Here is a 21,775-nt window from a genome sequence, read left to right on the forward strand (position 1 = left end):
CAAGTTTCAGGTACTTGTGATTCTCGGGACCCCCTGATGGCGGCTTATAGAAGGGTTGTGTCTGATGTGGCGGGTCATTTCCATGGCTATCAAGTTGATCATATCGACCGGCGCCTTAACGAAGCAGTTGATGGCCTTTCGCGTCTCGGTTCACAACGTAAGCCGATTCCTCCCAATGTTTTTCTGGATATTTTGCATAATCCTTCCGTAAGGCTGCCCTCAGAAGAGGAGTTGGCAATACCATACCCTGAGTCCCAATTTGTGGCGGCTCTCCGTGTTACACCGGATTGGGTTCTTCCGTATTTGGCATATCTCGCACGAGGCGAGTTACCTTCGGATGAGTTGTTGGCTCGCCAAATCGTCCGTCGAAGAAAATCCATGGTCATCATCAATGGCGAATTGTATAAGCGAAGCACTTCTGGGGTATTCCAACGATGCGTTTCTTCCAAAGAAGGATGCGTGATTCTGAACGACATCCATGCCGGAGATTGTGGGTATCATGCCGGGTCACGCTCCCTGGTTTCAAAGGCGTTCCGTCACGGTTTCTTTTGGTTGACGGCTCATGCAGATGCACAAGAGATAGTTCGTCGATGTGATGGTTACCAGCGTTACGGACGACAGGCTCATGTGTCAGCTCAAGAACTAAGGATGATACCTATTACTTGGCCTTTCGCGGTCTGGGGGCTAGACATGGTTGGCCCCTTTAAGATGTCGTCCAACAAAAAAACTCATCTGGTGGTGGCGGTTGATAAATTTACCAAGTGGGTCGAAGCAGAACCTGTTGGTGCTTGTGATGCGGAGACAGCGGTCAAGTTCTTGAAAAAACTGATCTTCCGGTTCGGATATCCGCACAACATTATTACTGATAATGGTACTAATATATCACAAGGTGCGATGCAGGAGTTTTTCCATCGTGAGCACATCCGGCTTGATGTCTCTGCAGTGGCTCATCCGCAATCTAATGGGCAGGCAGAACGAGCGAATCAGGAAGTATTGCGAGGAATCAAACCCCGACTTATGGTTCCCCTGGAACGCACCCCAGGGTGTTGGGTTGAGGAGTTGCCTTCAGTGCTATGGACCATTCGGACCACCCAAACCATTCTACGGGTTTTACTCCCTTTTTCCTGGTATGCGGAGCAGAAGCTATTCTTCCCACTGACATTAGGCATGACTCGCCCAGAGTTGCTTCTTATGTGGAACAGGATAACGAGTTGGCGCGTCAAGATTCTTTGGACGCTTTGGAGGAAGCACGCGACATGGCTGCCGCCTGATCGGCTATTTATCAGCAGGACTTGCGCCGTTACCACAGCCGCCGGGTCAAGAGCCGAACTTTTCAGGAGGGTGACTTAGTGCTTCGATTGATCCAAGATCGCACTGGCATGCATAAGTTATCACCACCATGGGAAGGACCGTTCGTCGTCACCAAAACCTTCGCAATGGGTCATACTATCTGGTGGATCTTCGACCCGATCGCCAACCATGGAGGCTGAGTCAACTCGCCCCTGGAACATAGCCCACTTGCGGCCTTATTACACTTGAGCTATTAGCTCCGCTTTTTTGTAAGTTTTTCATTTCTATAAAGCAATAAAATTGATGCCCACAAGCTCGGGGGCTTTCCTGCTATTTCATCTTATTGAAAGTATGGATCTTTTATTTTGCTCCTCAACAAGTCGCCCAAGCATGGACGCTATCCATACCAGAGAGCATAAGTCGCCATGATGCACTTATTACAACACTAGGTATCGATAATCCAAAGAGGATCAAGTCGCTACAAGCTCGTGATTCAAACATAGGCGCCTTATATGATTTTGTGGATTAGGCAGGCTTACTCGGGGGCTATTTGTTCCCAAGTCGTTTTGTGGTAATAGCGTATACGCTTCTACAATCCTATGACCGGTTTTTCCCCTAATCATAGGTCACTTGGGGGCTTCCTCTCACTGAGATCAGCCTTACTACCCATTTGGCCTGCGAAAAATTACCGCATTACAAATGGTTATACTGGACTGTGTGTTGGCCGAATCGCCATATGGACCCATGAACTCTTGGCGAGTTACTCTGCTTTATGGACCCTGAACTCTCCTTGGTTAAAACATGTCTGGTACCAGCTAGCACCTCACATGGAAAATAGAGAAACCATTGGTTCACTGAACCTGCTTCATTGAAGCTTGACTCGTGCCTCATCAGCCGATCTAAATACTTGAGCTTTTTTATACAAAAAGTCTCCCTCAGGTAGCACTTGAGTTTATGTAACTCATCCTATCCTGTCGCGACTTCAATGAGCCGACGAAATTTTTATTTTTCACCTTCTTGGCACTGCCACAAGGTTTTTTCAAATTTTTCCGACTCACCCTAACATCTTGAGTCGGTTATTATTTATTATCATCCATTACTCACTGAGGTGGTTTGATGTATGTTTTAAGCCTAACAGGTTGATGATCAAAATCAGTATTGCCATGGTGGGTCAAGCATCATAAGACGCCCTGAGGGCGACACAAGGGTTTTAAAGAAATCACAAAACAAGGTTGTTTTCTACTAATGACTTATTACATGGCTCTGATGGCCAAATCCATGAAGAACTACTCTGCTGATGTCCCTGGGTCAGCCAGCTTTGAGCTCTGACCGACTTCAATTTGCAAGTCACCCAATACCCAATTACACTTGGATAAGGCGGCAAATTCATCTTCATCGTTCAGAAATGATGAGAGATCCGCTTCCAAATCATAAGGGTTCTTGGGTCGACGCGGAGTCGAGCTGGTTGTCACAAAGGTTGGCGGATTTACTTTCTTATTCTTGTCATCATAAGCAGCTTGATACTTTGATAAATCCAAGCTTGCTGGAAGCTGAGTCGCCGCCAAGCGGGATTCTTTGACAACATGCTGGTAGTACTCTTGAGCAAATTCTGACCCGTCGTCCTTGAACTGGGGAAAGCCTGCTGCTACTTCTTCGGGTTTTAACTCTGGAGCGTAAGCCAAGCACCAACTCAACGTAGTCAGTACCCCTTTTCGGGCAGTTGACCGTGTTAGCTCACCGATCTGAGGCGGAAGGGTAGATCAGCAGCCAAGCATCTTTTTGATTGATGTTATGGGTTCCTTGGCACCCATCACTGCCTTCACGGTCAGCACGCTTCCGGCATACAATTGCTCTGTTAATGTGTAAATTGCCTTCAGCATCAGGACGCAATCATTCTGAAGGTTGGCGGCTCTTGGACCTATATAAGGGATAATGATGGTCAGTAACCTCTTCATACTAAGTTATTTATTTACAAAGTGCAAGATCAGGGTTTTGCTTCTTACCAAAGATAGCATGTGCCATGTAGGAGATATGTTGCTTTAAGCCGGTCAGCTCTTGTTGCACGATTTCCAATTTGGCTTCAGCTTTTTCCGCTAGCTTTACCACGGCGTCTTGATCAGCTTGAGCCTTTTTGAGGACGGCCTTCAGCTTTTCCATCTTAGATAAGATTATTTGATATTTTTCTTCTGACTTTGCCCGTGCATCTTGCTGATCGGCTAAATTTTTCTTTAAGTCGCCAAGTGCCGACTCAGCTTGGGCAAGAAATTCCTGTCAAAATATATTATCAAGGGGCAAGTCTCCGAATTTTTGCAAGCAACATCTCTGACACTTGGGGGCTAATGTATAATTTTTTAGACAAAATTATGCAGTTTCAAGACCCGGCTCATCTTTCAACAAGATGACCCGGCCCATGGGGGTTACATGTCGAAAGATTTTTTTCTAATGACGAGACCCGGCTCATCTTTCAACAAGATGACCCGGCCCTTGGGGGTTTGTAACATCCCAATTTTCCTAATTGGGAATGTTTTACATTGTAGCTAAGCATCTATGCATATTGAGTGAATTAAATTTAGCACGTGAATTTCTTTCGTCTTTTCGATTTGCATTTCCATTTTTCCTCGCACGAGTAATGCTCGGAGAAATACTCTCTTGCACGCAAGAGAGAGAGCGGAGGAAAATGACCCTCCAAAGTGCGGGCAAATTTCTGAAATATTTGAGCCAAGAAAACCCAAAGTTCTTTTGCAAAAATAATTGCAAAAAGAAATAAAGAAAATTTGGGAATTTCTGAAAAAAAAACATTTTTTTAAGTTTTTATTTTTGCTTTGGAAAAATGTTATTCGGGTAGAGGATATTTTTCTGATTTTTTTGGTATATAATACCCTATATAAATATTTTGATTTATTTCCTTTTATTTAGCTTTTGTTTTCTGTTTCGGAAAAAGTTAGGAATTAGGAAGGTGTTTTTTTTTCTTTTAACCGCAGCCCCAACGCACTATAGGCCATTGGGCCGAAATCCCACCGTCCGTGGGATTGAATCCCTTAACTCTCGTCCACCCGAGCCTCCTTTCCCCCGCCTCCACCCACTGGCCGCTGGGCCCCACCCTGGCCGAGCCTCCCTCCCGTCGGCCACCCTTCTTCCTCCTCCTACCAAAACCAAGCCCGAGACCGAGCCTGCCCCAGTACCCGGGATCCTACCCCTCGAATTCTTCTCCTCCTTCCTTTCTACTCCCTCCCCTGGCCTATAAATACTCCACCGCCCCCGGCCGCCCCGTTCCCACCCTCGCCGCCACCCCGCCCCGTCCCCTCGCCGCCCGATCCCGCCCGCCGGAGCAGCGAGCTACTGCCCCTCGGCCGCCTACTGGAGCGCCGCCCCGACTCCCCCTCCGCTCCGCCCGACGTCCCCCACCCCCGCAGGAGCACCGCCGCCGCCGCCCCGACCCCTCCAACTCCCCGGAGCCCCCTCCCCCTCGCTGGCGACGCCCCTCGCCGGAGCTACCCCCAGCTAGCACGGTAGCTCTCCCTCCTCTCTCTCTGTTATTTCTTCTTTTCCTTTTTGTAACCCTTAGATCTTGGATATATGGTCTAGATTAGATCCCTAGTTACCCCTTCGGTTTATTTCAGTAAACCAGCGGTTTATTTTCACTTATACTATTAGCCAGTAGCTTCGGTTAGAGCTAGGCCGTTTGCTCAAAACGCTGCAACAAACGCCCTCCGCAGCCAATAGTAGCAAGCCACGTGTACCCTCTTTTTAGTACTAGTTAGTTTTATTTTTCCTGCCTGTTTGCAAAAACAGAAAGTTTCTGTTTTGTTTTGGCCACAACTTTTTATCCCGAAGTCCAATGACATTGATTCTTCTTCCAGTAGCTCACAATTTTCCTGTAGTTTTTAAAAACATATAATTTGTATATGTTTGAATTTTTCAAATATACGTTAGAGCAGATTTAGTTTAAACCTTGTTTTGCCTATTCCAGGAGTTTAAAAATTGATTTTGAGTTGATTCTTTTTGCTAACGCTTCCTAGTGATAAAATCTTACTGTGGTAGAAGTTTCAAAATTTGTAAAGTATTTTTACTGGTGTTTTCAACAGAAACAAGTTTCTGCCATACCGGCGCGTGTTGAACTCTTTTACTTAGGCTTTAGCAAACCCTTACTTGTGATGTTATTTTTACTTGTGGCTTGATTGAAGTTCTTATGGTGTGCTTTGTGTTTGTATCGGTAGATCATCCGGAGTGCGAAGCGTGTTACTTAGAAGCGCTCGAGCAAGACAACTATCATCAAGGCAAGTCATTTTGATCATGTTATTTTACCTATGTTTTCGATGCATGGTAGATCACCTTTCTTTGCCCCATTGCATGCTGCCTAGGTACTTGGAAACTTTAGTATAAGTTGTAGTATCAAGTGGTAGGCACACAAAAACCCCGATACTTGGCCCTGGGACGACAATTCCTTAAAGCTATGCTTAAGTAGACGGGTTATCGGTTGAGTGTATATCACGAGTGATGCGAGGTTGATAAAATAATCAAGACCGGCTAAGACAAGATTTTCAAGACCTCGGACGCAATGCAACTCTGGGTGAAGGACGGTTGATCGGCTCCCTGGAGAACCCAGTGGATGCCCGGGATGCTGGAGAGGCCATGTCATCCTGCGGAAAGCTTCACCCAGGGTCGAAAAGACGGACGGAGACTTCAAGACTCAAGGCTTACCTGCACAGCCACAAGTCATTATGGGTTTTGGCTTGGTTGGACAACGCGGCGACTCTGGACAGGCGGTGCTAGCAGATGTAGAAGAACGGTAGGAATGGATGGGCACCGACAGGGATTCAGAGGGACCCGTTGAAAGACCATGTTTTGATCATCCGGTCTTCAAACACCCTGAAGTGCGAGGAAAAACCCGGAGGCGATCAAATCTTGTGGGGAACGTGTGCAAAACTCTGCAGAGTGCCCAACCTAATCGATTAGCCGTGTCCACGGTCATGGACAACTTGAGCCGAAGGCATTGAATTTCCCCTGAACTCTCGACACAACTTAATAATGATGTGGGTGTTAACAACTAATCGGGTACGAGAACTGGTTGGCAGAACCATCTCATTAACAACAAACATTATAGTAATATTTTGCTTTCAACCCCTCTTGTTGTAGGATAAAACTGGCTTTATGCAAAACTTAGCCCCACCGGCCAAATATGCATGTAGAGATAGTTGATTATTATTTTACTCCTCTCTTTGATGACTTGCCGCCATATTCAATATGCTGACCTACACGGCTGCAACGTATCATGTTGCAGATTACTTTTCCGACCAGGAGTGAGGCTACGATCTACGCTCAGCGACATGCCCTTGGAGTCGGATGGACTCATCTACCTGATGCTTCCGCTAGTCTTCGTTAGATAATCTCATGAGATGGCCTTCAGCCACTTTATTGTAATCCTTTATTGTAATAAAGTACTCTTTATGAGAATTCGATTAATAAAGCTGTCTGATTGAACTCTTGAATATATACATTATGTACTGTGTGTGTACCAGCATGATCTTGGGATGGTACGGAAACACCACAGGCTTGACTCGTCTTGAGTCGGATCGCTACAGGGTTACAGGTTGAAAGATTTTTTTTTAATGACAAGACCCGGCTCATCTTTCAACAAGATGACCCGACCCTTGGGGGTTACAGGTCAAAAGATTTTTTCTAATGACAAGACCCGGCTCATCTTTCAACAAGATGACCCGGTCCTTGGGGGTTACAGGTCGAAAGATTTTTCTACTATCAAGACCCGGTTCATCTTTTAACAGATGACCCGGCCCTTGGGGGTTACATGTCGAAAGATTTTTTTTCTAATGACGAGACCCGGCTCATCTTTCAACAAGATGACCCGGCCCTTGGGGGTTACAGGTCGAAAGATTTTTTCTAATGACAAGACCCGGCTCATCTTTCAACAAGATGACCCGGTCCTTGGGGGTTACAGGTCGAAAGATTTTTCTACTATCAAGACCCGGTTCATCTTTTAACAGATGACCCGGCCCTTGGGGGTTACAGCTCGAAAGTTTTTTCTACTATCAAGACCCGAGTCATCTTTTAACAAGATGACCCGGCCCTTGGGGGTTAATGAGGATAATATAGTATGCAGTAAGGCGTACCTCATGTCTGCTCTTCATCATAAGGAGCTGACTCTTTTCCATTTCATAACTCGCCTCCAGGCGACTTGCAAAGCCAGAGCAGAGTTCTTTAAATTCAAGATTTTCATATTGGGATAGCTTGGCCTTGGAAAATTCATGTTCAATAGAAGGCTGAGCTGATGATGATACGTGCTTCGACAAGACTGCTGAAGTCGGTTTAGAAAAGCGAGTGCTAGTGATGATCACAACATCTAGATCCTTTGCCATTTTCAACGGACTTGGCGGATTGGGCGTTTCCATGCCTTCCTTGGGCGAATTCGGGAGATCTGCTTGATCTTCAGATTTATCCTTGGCCGGGTTATCCTGAGTTGGCGCTGGTTTTTCAATAGGCTCCGGAGGTTTAGTGGAAGTTGACCTGCCAGTTTTCCTCTTCTTCGCTTGTGCCCTAAAAGAGAAGGGGGTGCGCTTAAAAACATACATCATCATCATCTGGACAATGTAAGTATTATAAGAACTTACCCTGGAACGCGGATCATCGGCGGAAGGGCTGACATCACTGAGTCGCCTGACAAAGGAGGAGAATTCTGCAAAAGTAATACCTCAAGATGTGAGCGAGTTATGAATATGATCCAAAAGGAAACGAAAGGGGACGCTATTAAAAGGATACATCATTCTGCCTCTTCTTGGTAGGATTTTTTGTTGGTAACCCGGACACCAAGTCTCCAGAATGACTCCGAGTTTTCCGATTGGAAGCATATTGTGTTTTCTTCAAAAGGAAATTAGGATCCAAACAAGCATTTGGGTGAGACATGGGAACCTTCCCACAAATCCCCCTGGCCGGCTTAGGCGAAGGAGAAGATGAGTCGGAGGAAACAGAAATTACCTCTACGGAGTCTTCTTGGCTGTCGTTGCCCTCATTCTACACAAGAGATACAGAGGCGTAAACACAAAACTATAACAATGAATGGCGAGTCAAAGAAGATAGAATTTTACCTCTGAAAGTACATCGCCGACTTGGGATTCGTCTGCGTCAGACGGCTCAGTAACGGCGGCTTTGCCTTTGCCCTTGGATTTCTTCTTTGGGGGCGGCCTGGCGTGCTTCAAGGCCATCTTTTTCGGCCTATTGGACCAGAATTTGTCACCTTTCTGAAGTGGCATTTTTATTATGAGAATCATAATTCACGTAAGTTGGAAGGAAAATAAAGTAAAGGCGGGTTAAGTTATTTACCTTTGGTGCCGGGTTGATCTTGCAGAATGGCCTAAGACCTATTTGGCCACACTTGGCCAAGGGCTCTCCAGTCAACTTCTTGATGATGGATACAATGTCGTTTTCTGTCAGTGTTGTACGAAAGTAGCACTAGGGATGGTCCAAGGTGCCATCAAACTGACACATTAAGCCGTCTCGGTGACTTAAGGGGAGGATGCGCCATTCAACCCAGCAGCGGATCAAATCGATCCCAGTAAGACCGTTGTTTGTCAGAGATCTTAACTCGGATAGCACTGGGATAAAATCTGACTCCTCTTCTTCAGTAAGCTTGTCTGGAAGTTTGAAGTTTGTCGGAAGGCGTTCCTCCTTATAGCCAAGGAGCTTGTTTTCACCCTCAGGAGAAGTTTCCTGGCAATAAAACCAAGACTCGCCCCAGCCTTTGGGATGGCTTGGCATGGCGAGTGATGGGAATGGGCTGTCCCTGCAGCGTTGAACGTTGACGCCTCCAAGTTCCAAGCTAGGGCCATTGGAAAATTCTGTCTGACGATTCAAATCAAAGAAATACCAGAACAAAGGAACTGAAGGTTCCATCCGCAAGTAGGCTTCGCAGAACACTTGGAACTAACATAAGTTGCTAATCGAGTTAGGTCCTAAGTCTTGGAGGCGGACGTTCAAGAAAGTCATGGCATCTCTGAGGAATTTTGATCCTGGCGGCTTAAACCCCCGTTCGAGGTGCTCGGCAAAGACGACTATTTCCCCTTCCTTCGGGTTGGGAATTTCTTCTCCAAACCGGATCGCCATCCAATAACTTCTTGTGGGTCGAGATTTCCCGTCTTCACACAGTCGTTGAGAAAAGCTTCATCAACTTTGGTCGGGAGCCAATCGGCTTTGAAAACGGTACCCATGCTACAAAGGGAGAGATTACGGGTAAATTAACTCGCCGAGCGCTTACTGAGTGGTTAAAGATCAATTAACTCGCCGAATATTTGTCAGGTGACTAAGGGAGTTTGTTGACTCGCCAACAAGGGGCCGGGTCAGAATACCAGGGCGATTTATGAATTTCCTACTGCTTAAGAAAGATGGCTCAGAGCTTCAGAGATGTTCGCTAAAATGGTGAAGTATGGATGTACAAACTGGTTTTATACAATAGGCAGTAACATATACATCTACAGAGCAGGCAAAAATGAATGAAAAAAGCCTGGATAAAGATGAACAGCCTATGGCTAGGGTAAGAACAGTGAAGGTGATTTAACGAAAGCCTTTCTAGATCTTCAAACCGAAGCTAGTCAACTAAGGATATGGTCGATGCTACTGTGCCTACTGTTATCGTCGTGAACTAATCAACGATTATGGAGGCATTCGAGGCGTTCTAAGAAACCGGCAGGCAATGAACCTCGAGGAGCTAAGATCTACCTCTAATGGCAGAAGACTGACATGGTGATGGCGACCGGAGGCGACCGAGGAAGATCCGCGATGAGTACTGCGTGCTTAGCTGGCGTGGGGATGCATCGGATGCGGCGGCCGGAGACGGAGGTCTTCGGGAGGCGATGGAGCTCTCGGTACAGTCACGAGGAAGAAGGGGTCGACAAGATGGGTAGGTGGAAATATTCCCTGCCCCCTTCCCCCAGCCTATTTATTAGGCCAGGCGCTGGAATCAAGGCGCCTTGCGCGGGGGTTGCCGACGGGATAAAGATTCGCTATAATGGCGCCCAAAATTTTTGGGATATCTGTGCTGAAAGATCCATTGGGGATCGCGTTATTATCTCTTCCGAGATTAACGGGAGATGATGCCAACAAGAAGTGGTTCGGCGACTTGGGTATCTCCACAACAGATGGTGGTTTAAGCGTATGATGCATAAAAGGAGCAGAGTGAGTCGCCCCTAGCTACGTAAGAGTATTGGCGTGAACAGGTTCAAGTCAATCTGGGGCCTAATGTTGGGGATATTATCTGCGGTGTCACCCGCCCTAGTTGGGCTGGGTCACCAAGTGGGCGACTCATCCTTTGACGATTTAAGCTTTGGCCCAATAGGCCCGGGAGCTGGATGGCGGTTCAAGATCCTCGTGGAGAACCAATTATCGGGAGTATTCCAGTCTTGGAAAGCACGACGACTTAGAGATAGAAAGAATCATGACTTGCGTGATGGCAAGCACTCTTGTAAACCCTATGGGCTCGACCTATATATAAAGGTGAGTCCCTGGGAAGGAGGTGTAGGTTAGAAATCATCGAGTACTAGGTTAGGCGAGTTACGCCTCCTTGTAATCGAAACACCATCAATACAACACAAAGCAGGACGTAGGCTTTTACCTCCTTACGAGGGGCCAAACCTGGGTAAATCTCTGTCTCGCTCCTGTTCAACCGCTTTGAGTCGCCACCAAAGTGCAATGGCTCCAACACTAAGTCCTTTCACGAGGACATCTGCCGTGACAAAACCACGATAGGCGGTGAGCTGAATATGCTGGGAATTACTCAAATACGCATCAGGCTTTCTAAGTGGAACATTGGGCTTACAACAAAGATTCACTGAGATTCATCACCATCATATATAAGTTTGCTACTCTTACCACTTTACCTCTATTAGCATATAACACTTTGACGCTCTTACATATTTACCTCCATTACCATGTACTACCTTGGTGTTATTATAGCTAGCACTAAGCTAGTAATACAATAATAAGATAGTACTAAGCCATGACCAATTTTGGTTTTGGAACCGACATGCCACATATCCTCCATTACCATAGAACACCTTGATACACTTACCAATTTTCCTCCGTAAGCATATAGTAACCTACCACTATTACACCTACAACTAAACTAGTGCTACAGTACTAAGCTAGTGCTACAACACTATGCTAGCTAGTACTACAATAATACGATAGTACTAAGCCATGACCAATTTTGCTTGTGGAACCCATATGCCGCAAATCCCCCATTACCATAGAACACCTTGATACACTTACCAATTTACCTCCCTTAGCATATAGTAACCTACCACTACAACAAGTAGCACTAAGCTATGCTATAGTACTGAGCTAGTGCTACAACACTAAGCTAGTGCTACATCACTAAGTTAGTACTAAGCAAATAACACGTTTGGTTCTAGGACCCAGATGCTACATAACATCCATTACCATATAACAGTTTTAGATCATACCAATTTACCTCCATCAGCATACAATACCTTGCCACTATTATAGCTACAACTAATGTAGTGCTAAAGTTCTAAGTTAGTAGTATACGAGTACAAAGTTTGGTTTCCGGACCCACATGTGACATAACCTCCATTATCATATAAAATTTTGACGTTCTTACCGATTTACCTCCATTACCAACTAGTACCTCACCATTATTATAGCTAGCACCAAGGTAGTGCTACATCACTAAGTTAGTACTAAGACAATACAAGGTTTTGGTTTGGGACCCATAGTCCACATATGACCTCAGATTGAATTTATCCAAGAGTAAACGTTGTTCTGATCGACCTCCCAGATGCTTTTATTATTGATTTGTTTCATTCAATTCTATCTTGCATTTCGATCAACGGTTGGTCTTTGCACCGAGCAATACCGGAAAACAGAAAAGTATGGATCCAATCAGCTAGCAAACAAGTTCGGTGTTGGATGCCCGCCCCGACACACAAATGGGAACACTGGCACATCCCATTGGCTAACCTATTCCAATCGATGTGTCCACGCCGGCATCCTCCAAGGTTCCTTTCCAATGGGTGGTGACCTTAATATGTTGGGAATTACTTAAATACGCAGCAGGCATTCTAAGTGGGAGATTGGTGTTGCACCCATGATTCATTGAGATTCATCAACAGCATATATAAGTTTGTTGCGCTTACCACTTTACCTCTATAGTACTAAGTTTGTACTAAGCCAATACAAGGTTTCGTTTTGGGACCCCTAGGCCACACACAACCTCGGATTAAATTTATCCAAGAGTAAAAGTTCTATAGATCAACCACCCACATGCTTTTATTACTGATTTGGTTCATTAAATTCCATCTTGCATTTCGATTAATTGTTGGTCTTTGCATTGGATAATAATGGAAAATAGAAAATTATGAATCCAAGCAGCTAGCAAACGAGGTTGGTGTTGGTTGCCCGCCCCGACACACGAATGGGGACCTTGGCACGTCCCATTGGCTAAGTTATTCCAATCGATGTGTCGTCATCGGCATCATCCAAGGTTCCTTCCCAATGGGTGGTGACCTTAATATCTTGGGAATTACTTAAATACGCAGCAGACATTCTGAGTGGAAAATTGGTTTTGCAGCCATGATTCATTGAGATTCATCACCATCATATAATAATTTTGTTGCGCTTACCACTTTACCTCTATAGTACTAAGTTTGTACTAAGCCAATACAAGGTTTCATTTTGGGACCCCTAGGCCACACACAACCTCAGATTAAATTTATCCAAGAGTGAATCTTCTAAAGATCAACCACCCAGATGCTTTTATTACTGATTTGTTTCATTAAATTCCATCTTGCATTTCGATTAATTGTTGGTCTTTGCACCGAATAATAACGGAAAATAGAAAAGAATGAATGCAAGCACATAGCAAACGAGTTGGTGTTGGTTGCCTGCCCCGACACACGACTAGAGACCTTGGCACATCCCATTGGCTAAGTTGTTCCAATCGATGTGTTGTCATCGACCTACTCGAGAGTTCCTTCCCAATGGGCGGTGAACTGAATATGTTGGGAATTATCAAAATATGCATCAGGCATTCTAAGTGGAAGATTGGTCTTACAGCCAAGATTCTTTGAGATTCATCACCATCATATATAAGTTTGCTACTCTTACCACTTTACCTCTATTAGCATATAACACATTGACGCTCTTACAGATTTACCTCCATTACCATGTACTACATTGGTGTTATTATAGCTAGCACTAAGCTAGTACTACAATAATAAGATAGCACTAAGCCATGACCAATTTTGGTTTTGGAACCGACATGCCACATATCCTCCATTACCATAGAACACCTTGATACACTTACCAATTTACCTCCGTTAGCATATAGTAACCTACCACTATTACACCTAGCACTAAACTAGTGCTACAGTACTAAGCTAGTCCTACAACACTAAGCTAGCTAGTACTACAATAATACGATAGTACTAAGCCATGACCAATTTTGCTTTTGGAACCCACATGCCACAAATCCCCCATTACTATAGAACACCTTGATACACTTACCAATTTACCTCCCTTAGCATATAGTAACCTACCACTACTACAAGTAGCACTAAGCTAGTGCTATAGTACTAACCTAGTGTTACTACACTATGCTAGCGCTACATCACTAAGTTAGTACTAAGCAAATAACACGTTTGGTTCTAGGACCCAGATGCTACATAACATCCATTACCATATAACAGTTTCAGATCATACCAATTTACCTCCATTAGCATGAATACCTTGCCACTATTATAGCTACCACTCACGTAGTGCTAAAGTACTAACTTAGTAGTATACGAGTACAAAGTTTGGTTTCCGGACCCACATGTGACATAACTTCCATTACCATATAAAATTTTGACGTTCTTACCGATTTACGTCCATTACCAAATAGTACCTCACAATTATTATAGCTAGCACTAAGGTAGTGCTACATCACTAAGTTAGTACTAAGACAATACAAGGTTTTGGTTTGGGACCCATAGTCCACATAGGACCTCAGATTGAATTTATCCAAGAGTAAACATTGTTCTGATCGACCTCCCAGATGCTTTTATTATTGATTTGTTTCATTCAATTCTATCTTACATTTTGATCAACGGTTGGTCTTTGCACCGATCAATAATAGAAAACAGAAAAGTATGGATCCAAGCAGCTAGCAAACAAGGCTGGTGTTGGATGCCCGCCCCGACAAACGATTGGGAATACTCGCACGTCCCATTGGCTAACCTATTCCAATCGATGTGTCAACATCGGCATCCTCCAAGGTTCCTTTCCAATGGGCGGTGACCTTAATATGTCGGGAATTACTTAAATATGCAGCAGGCATTCTAAGTGGGAGATTGGTGTTGCACCCATGATTCATTGAGATTCATCAACATCATATATAAGTTTGTTACGCTTACTACTTTACCTCTATAGTACTAAGTTTGTACTAAGCCAATACAAGGTTCCGTTTTGGGACCCCTAGGCCACACACAACCTCGAATTAAATTTATTCAAGAGTAAAAGTTCTATAGATCAACCACCCAGATGCTTTTATTACTGATTTGGTTCATTAAATTCCATCTTGCATTTCGATTAATTGTTGGTCTTTGCACCGGATAATAACGGAAAATAGAAAAGTATGAATCCAAGCAGCTAGCAAACGAGGTTGGTGCTGGTTGCCCGCCCCGACACACGAATGGGGACCCTGGCACATCCCATTGGCTAAGCTATTCCAATCGATGTGTCGTCATCGGCATCCTCCAAGGTTCCTTCCCAACGGGCTGTAGCGACCCGACTCAAGACGAGTCAAGCCTCTGTGTTTCTGTGCCATCCCTGGATCAGTATGCTGGCACACACAGTACATCAATGTATATATCAAAGTGCAATCACATGTAAATAGCGTAAAACTGATATATACCTTAAATATCTCAGCGAAAGCAGTCAAGGGAGTGGAGTCCCAATAAACACCAATGGCAAGTTGAGTGTAGACCGTAACCCTGAATCGTACTCTTACTCGTCGAAGAAAAATATCTGCAACATAAGACGTTGCAGCCGTGTAGGTCAGCATATTGAATATGCCGGCAAGTCATATAAGAGAGGGGTGAAAAGTAATCATCTATACTATATGCATATATGGTAGGTGGGGCTATAAGTTTTTAGCGAAAAGCAAGTTTTCTCCTACATCAAGAGAGAGCTAAAAGTAAAATGTTACTACATTGTTGGTTGTTAACGAGATGGTTCCACCAACCAATTCTCGTACCCATGTTGTCAATAATACCCACATCAATATTGTTATTTGTGTTGAGAATTTCAGATAACTTCAGTTCCTTTGGCTCAAGTTGTCCATGACCGTGGACACGGCTAATCGATTAGGTTTGAGTACTCTGCAGAGTTTTGCACACGTTCCCCACAAGATTTGATTGCCTCCGTGTATGTCCTCGCACTTCAGGGTGTTTGAAGACCGGATGATCAAAACATGGTCTTTCAACGGGTCCCTCTGAATCCCTGTCGGTGCCCATCCAATCCTGTCGTTCTTCTACATCTGCTAGCACCGCCTGTCCAGAGTCGCCGCGTTGTCCAACCAAGCCAGAGCCCATAATGACTTGTGGCTGTGCAGGTAAGCCTTGGGTCTTAAAGATATCCGTCCGTCTCTTTGAGCCTGGGTGAAGCTTTCCGCAGGATGTCATGGCCTCTCCAGCATCCCGGCTCATCCACTGGGTTCTCCAGGGAGCCGATCAACCGTCCTTCACCCATAGTTGCATTGCGTCCGAGGTCTTGAAAATCTTGTCTTAACCGGTCTTGATTATTTAATCAACCTCGCATCACTCGTGTTATGCACTCAACCAAAATCCCGTCTACTCAAGCATAGCAATATGAAATTTTTCGTCCCGGGGCCAAGTATCGGGGTTGTTGTGTGCCTACCACATGATACTACAATCTATACTAGAATTTCCAAGTACCTACTCAGCATGCAATTGGGCATAGGATGGTAGAACTACGATGCATAAAACATAGGTGATAGTATGATCAAAGTGACTTGCCTGGTATTACTTGATGAAGATAGTCGCTCTCATAATCCTGATAATTCTACTCGCCACACTCCGAGCAATCTATCATAAACAAATAGCATTCAATAAACATTCATGCCAAAAAGGAAGAACCAAGAGAACATAAGAACAAAGCATGTCTTGGTGCAAAAATAACAACGTACTAAGGTTTAATAAAAAGTTCCTAAGTGTGTTGTAAAGTGATGTTGCATGAATGAGATCAAAAGAGTTAATGGACGAGGAACCATTGCTATATAAGCTCGACTTGCATACATTATGGGAGATGATCAAAAATATTGGGAGAACAACATGAATGTTGTTTGACAAATAGTATAAGACATAAGAATTTATTTGTAGAAAGAATTTCTTGAAATGGAGCACTACAACGCAAGTTATAGCAAATTGAAGTATGAATTAAATTTGCATTAAAAAGGTCAAGAGAAGTTAAATTGAAGTACGGTGGTTATGTGCAAAAATATATGACATGAGTGTTTAGGGGTAAAAGGAATCAATTGAAAAGGTGGTACGATTTGCAAGATAAGATCAAATGAATGTTCGAATACAAATTTGAATCGCTCAAATTTGTAAGTTCAAAGGTCGAAACTAATGATGTACTGGATATAGGAGATCAATATGAGCGTGTAGAAAAAAGAATTACTAGATTTGAAATAGCGGATCAAAAGATAGAAATATTTGAATATAACATTGAATCGGCTTAGAACGATGTGAACACTTTTGGGCACTAATAGATAAATCTGATTTGATCAAAATTATAAGTTTAAAAGTTAAAACTAATGATACAAACGGAAAGATTACTTTGATACGAATCCGACGCAATTGGATTCATCTAAAACGGAGCTACGGATAAAAAGATATGATCAAAAGAAGTTTGAATATGAATATGAACAAATTTCGAAATTTGAAAATTTCAAAAAAAGTTGATATGATAGGTTCATCGGATAGGTGGGATCAAGACGAAACTCTAGGCGTTGGTTTCATCTAATTCGGATAAACGAGTAAAAAGTTATGGCTATTTGAAAAATCAAGGCCAAGCTGTTTGACGGAAGAAAAGTGCTATGTCTAAAAGAATTCTAGTACTAATGTGTAGATACGAAGACTAAATAATATATCTAATTACTCTACCGTATACTAGTGTAGGAATACTAGTCTAGAAATAATAAACTACGGGAGTAAAAAAATACGAAGAAAAATACCTTTAGAGTGCGGAGTAAGAATTAATTCCAATGAGGAGACGACTTCGAGAAATCCAGCCGAAGAGAAAAGAATATTTTTATTTAATAAATCTAGTTAAACCAAAAGATTGATTTAACCCGAAATAGATGATTTTTGGATGCTCCTATGGGTCTATATTTATAGGTGAAAGGGAGGTGTAAAGATCCATAGATGAGCAATGTGGGACTAAACATATATGTATTGTAGTCAAACTAGAAAAAAAATGGAAAGAGAGGTGCCGCATGAGCCAAAATCGGCCAGCCTGCATGCACACGGCGCACACACACACGTGCATGGCCACATAAGCTTCTTTTTCGTTTTTTTATGCGAACGAATAAAAAAAAATTTAAAACAAACAAGAAAAACGTATAAATGAAAAAGAGAGAACATTTTATATAGACATATTATATATCAAAAATTTTAGAATAAAATTTTCTAAAACATGAACATATTTTCAAAACCAAAAAAATACTTTTAAAAAAAATTATTTTTTTTTGCAATAACTTTAAAATGAAAAGGAATTTGAATTTCAAATAAATTGCAAATACTTAAAATTTGAATCAAGTCATTGTCTCTGATTTTGGAGGGTCATTTTCCTCCTCTCGTTTGATTTTTTTTTAATCAAAGGGTTTTGAAAATATTCAAACTCAAAATTGAAAAGGGATTCAAAATAGAAAATTTTGGGAAAGTCATTTTATTCCCTCTCATTTTTTTGAGAAGTTTCAAATTCCACTCAAGTTTCAATCACTCAAACAAACAAACAATCAATCTAATAATTATATTAACATTCCAAAATTTATAATTTTGGGATGTTACACGAGCGGTGACTTTAATATCTTGGAAATTACTTAAATACGCAGCGGACATTCTGAGTGGAAGATTGGTGTTGCAGCCATGATTCATTGAGATTCATCACCATCCTATAATAAGCTTGTTGCGCTTACCACTTTACCTCTATAGTACTAAGTTTGTACTAAGCCAATACAAGGTTTCGTTTTGGGACCCCTAGGCCACACACAACCTCGGATTAAATTTATCAAGAGTAAAAGTTCTATAGATCAACCACCAGATGCTTTTATTACTGATTTGTTTCATTAAATTGCATCTTGCATTTCGATTAATTGTTGGTCTTTGCACCGGATAATAACGGAAAATAGAAAAGTATGAATCCAAGCAGCTAGCAAACGAGTTGGTGTTGGTTGCCCGCCCCGACACAGGAATGGGGACCTTGGCACATCCCATTGGCTAAGTTATTCCAATCGATGTGTTGTCATCGACCTACTCGAGAGTTCCTTCCCAATGGGTGGTGAACTGAATATGTTGGGAATTATCCAAATACGCATCACGCATTCTAAGTGGAAGATTGGGCTTACAGCCAAGATTCTTTGAGATTCATCACCATCATATATAAGTTTGCTACTCTTACCTCTTTACCTCTATTAGCATATAACACTTTGACGCTCTGACAGATTTACCTCCATTACCATGTGGTACCTTGGTGTTATTATAGCTAGCACTAAGCTACTACTACAATAATAAGATAGTACTAAGCCATGACCAATTTTGGTTTTGGAACCGACATGTCGCGTATCCTCCATTACCATAGAACACCTTGATACACTTACCAATTTACCTCCGTTAGCATATAGTAACCTAGCACTATTACACCTAGCACTAAACTAGTGCTACAACACTAAGCTAGCTAGTACTACAATAATACGATAGTATTAAGCGATCACCAATTTTGCTTTTGGAACCCACATGCCACAAATCCCCCACTACCATAGAACACCTTGAAACACTTACCAAGTTACCTCCCTTAGCATATAGTAACCTACCACTACTACAAGTAGCACTAAGCTAGTGCTATAGTACTGAGCTAGTGCTAAAACACTAAGCTAGTGCTACATTACTAAGTTAGTACTAAGCAAATAACACGTTTGGTTCTAGGACCCAGATGCCACATAACATCCATTACCATATAACAGTTTCAGATCATACCAATTTACCTGCATCAGCATACAATACCTTGCCACTATTATAGCTACCACTAACGTAGTGCTAAAGTACTAAGTAGTATACGAGTACAAAGTTTGGTTTCCGGACCCACATGTGATGTAACATCCATTACCATATAAAAATTTGACGTTCTTACCGATTTACCTCCATTACCAAATAGTAACTCACCATTATTATAGCTAGCACTAAGGTAGTGCTACATCACTAAGTTAGTACTAAGACAATACAAGGTTTTGGTTTGGGACCCATAGTCCACATATGACCTCAGATTGAATTTATCAAAGAGTAAACGTTGTTATGATCGACCTCCTAGATGCTTTTATTATTGATTTGTTTCATTCAATTCTATCTTGCATTTCGATCAACGGTTGGTCTTTGCACCGATCAATAACGGAAAACAGAAAAGTATGGATCCAAGCAGCTAGCAAACAAGGCCGGTGTTGGATGCCCGCCCCGACACACGAATGGGAACACTGGCACGTCCCATTGGCTAACCTATTCCAATCGATTTGTCCACGTCGGCATCCTCCAAGGTTCCTTTCCAATGGGCATTGACCCTAATATGTTGGGAATTACTTAAATACGCAACAGGCATTCTTAGTGGGAGATTGGTGTTGCACCCATGATTCATTGAGATTCATCAACATCATATATAAGTTTGTTGTGATTACCACTTTACCTCTATAGTACTAAGTTTGTACTAAGTCAATACAAGGTTTCGTTTTGGGACCCATAGGCCACACACAACCTCGGATTAAATTTATCAAAGAGTAAAAGTTGTATAGATCAACCACCCACATGCTTTTATTACTCATTTGGTTCATTAAATTCCATCTTGCATTTCGATTAATTGTTGGTCGTTGCACCAGATAATAACGGAAAATAGAAAAGTATGAATCCAAGCAGCTAGCAAACGAGGCTGGTGTTGGTTGCCCGCTGATTGCAATCTCTGGCGATGGCTAGACGAATGTTGATGACAACAAACCTTCCCCTGCAACGGCACCAGAAGAATGCTGCTAGCACTCCCCGGCAATGAAACTAGAAGAATGTTGTTGATGGCCCACCAGCGCGTGGGTTCGCAGCAGTTTTCGAGGGTAGAGTATTCGACCCAAATTTGTTGGTACGCCAGACAGGAGGTGAGAGAATACTCTCGAGTATTAATAGCTGAATTTGTCAGATTCAACCACACCTGAAAGATTAGTATCTGCAAGCAAAGTAGTAACAGCAAAGTAGCGAGTAACGGTGGTGTAACGAGCAATAGCAGCGGCAAGGAACAACACTAGTGACAGCAGTAGCAAGTAGCAACAGTAGCAAGCAACAGTAGTAGCAATAGTAGCAGCAGAGCAAAACAAGTAACAGCAGTAGCAACAGTAGTAGCAGTAGCAGAGCAAGACAAGTAACAGCAGTAGCAACAGTAATAGCAGCAGCAGAGCAAGACAAGTAACAGCAGTAGCAACAGTAGGACATACTCGTAGGCAATGGGTCGGTGATTTGTTTGGATGATATTCATCATGCAACAGCTATAACACGGAGAGATATGTGGCTAGCTCCCGTTCGTCAATGTGATGTAGGCATGCATTCCGTGTGTCGTCATACGTGCTTAAGGAAAAGAACTTGGATGACATCTATTTCCATCCCTCCCGTGGCAGCAGGGTCCAAAAGGAAACTATGGGATATTAAGGTTCTCCTTTTAATAAAGAACTGGACCAACGCATTAGCACTTGGTGAACACATGAACTCCTCAAACTATGGTCATCACCGGGTGTGGTTCCGGTTATTGTCACTCCGGGGTTGCCGGATCACAACACATAGTAGGTAACTACAACTTGCAAGATCGGATCTAAAACACACATATATTGGTGACAACATAATAATTTCATATCCGAAATCATGGCACTCGGGCCCTAGTGACAAGCATTAAGCATGGCAAAGTAGTAGCAACATCAATCTCAGAACATAGTGGATACTAGGGATCAATCCCCATCAAAACTAACTCGATTACATGATAGATCTCATCCTACTCATCACCGCCCAGCGAGCCTATGAATAGATTACTCACGAACGACGAAGAGCTTCATGGAATTGAAGAGGGAAGAAGGTTGATGATGACGATGGCCACGATTTCCCCTCTCCGGAGCCCAAGACCAACTCCAGATCTGCCCTTGAGATGAAGAACAGGTGGTGGT

This window comes from Hordeum vulgare, chromosome 4H, assembly GCF_904849725.1.
Source record: "Hordeum vulgare subsp. vulgare chromosome 4H, MorexV3_pseudomolecules_assembly, whole genome shotgun sequence".
Taxonomy (NCBI): Eukaryota; Viridiplantae; Streptophyta; class Magnoliopsida; order Poales; family Poaceae; genus Hordeum; species Hordeum vulgare.